Here is a 1,932-nt window from a genome sequence, read left to right on the forward strand (position 1 = left end):
GTTTCCAGGAGATAGCAAAAGCAGGGCTTGTAAGGCCAGTCTAGCATTTTATATATTAACACTGTTCCCAAATGCCCTGCATACCCAAACTTGGAAAGCAAGCAAAAGAAGCAAAGCACACTTCCTATGGTCTGACTAACAAAAACAGGCATCAATCTTTCATGTCTTCTCTCCCTAAGGTTTTGAGCAAAAGACATTCCAGAAGATAATAAATAAATAAATCGAAAGCTGGTTTTGGCACTGTTTACAGAATATAAGCCCTTCTAGGGAATCCATCTACTATGAGTTTCACTGTGTGGGTATTTTGTTCTTGTTCTCAAACCCATGGGACAACATGAAAATTGCTAAGAGGATGTAATGCCAGGAGTCAAAAGAAGCAATGCAAGAAATATGTGCAAAAAAAGTATGTGTGTTCACTGCTTCTCCTACTGAAGGTGGGGGGAAGAAGGGGGGAAATAGTGGTAGAAGAAAGGAGAACGAAAGAGAAATAAAAAGGGAATTAAAGAATAATACAGAAATCAGTAGGAACCAAAATAAAGGCTCTCCCCAAATAAAAGAGGTAGTATATTCAGTGAAATGCCCCTACCAGTAGGAAACAATGTCGTATTTATGGTCAAGGTTCCTACTCACTGAGATATCACTCTTGTGACGTGATGAACTTCCAGAAAATCCTGTTACAGTAAGTCCCCAATAGCAGCACATTTCTAGTTCAACAAGTAATACAAGATGCGCTAAAAATGTTCAGTCATTTATAAGTCCTAGTCATCTGGTGAGCAGGAGGAAGTAATCTTTTAAAAAAAATAAATCACCCACCAGAAAATACTCATTATTTCCCTCATAATGCCCAGAAACAACTTGTCATTTCTTCTTGAAAGACGGTAAACTAATCACTTCATATTTACCCACTATTTAAATGAGAAAGTAGCCTTGATGATATATGTACAGCTTCTATAGGTATATAGCAAATAAAAAACGGACTAGGGACAACGTGGGCCCTCAGCGGGAGCTATCAGGAGAAGTGGCTACCCTGGATTTGGAGAAGGCTGAGGTTCGTAATGACTTCTTTGCCTCAGTCTTCACTAGCAAGTGCTCAGACCACACCACCCAAGCCTTGGAAGGTGGATGCAGGGAATGTGAGAATGAAGACCTTAGGCCCACTGTAGGAGAGGATCGGGTTCGAGACCACCTTAAGAACCTGAACATGCACAAGTCGATGGGACCTGATGAAATCCATCCATGGGTCCTGAAGGAGCTGGTGAATGAAGTTGCTAAGCCACTGCCATCATATTTGAAAAATCATGGCAGTCAGGTGAAGTTCCTGATGACTGGAAGAAGGGAAATATAACCCCCATTTTCAAGAAGGGAAGGTTGAAGACCCAGGGAACTATAGACCAGTCAGTCTCACCTCTGTGCCTTGCAAAATCTTGGAGCAGATTCTCCTGGAAAGAATGCTGAGGCACATGAAAAACAATGAGGCTGTTGGTGTCAGCCAGCACGATTTCACTAAGGGGAAATCATGCCTGACCAATTTGGTGTCCTTCTATGATGGGGCTACAGAAGTGATGGACAGCAGCAGAGCAGTTGACATCATCTACCTGGACTAGTGCAAAGCATTCGACACTGACCCACACAACATCCTTGTCTCTAAATTGGAGAGACATCAATTTGATAGATGGACCACTCAGTGGACAAAGAACTGGCTGGATGGCCGCACACAAAGAGTTGTGGTGAATGGCTCAATGTCCAGTTGGAGACCAGTAACGAGTGGTGTCCCTCAGGGATCAGTGTTGGGACCTGTCTTGTTCAACATCTTTGTTGGTGACATGGACAGTGGGATTGAGTGTGCCCTCAGCAAGTTTGCCGACGACACCAAGCTGTGTGGCTCGGTTGATACGCTGGAGGGAAGGGATGCCATCCAGAGGGACCTGGACA

The sequence above is a fragment of the Nestor notabilis genome, unplaced genomic scaffold (assembly GCF_000696875.1).
Source record: "Nestor notabilis isolate BGI_N333 unplaced genomic scaffold, ASM69687v1 scaffold33929, whole genome shotgun sequence".
Lineage (NCBI taxonomy): Eukaryota > Metazoa > Chordata > Aves > Psittaciformes > Psittacidae > Nestor > Nestor notabilis.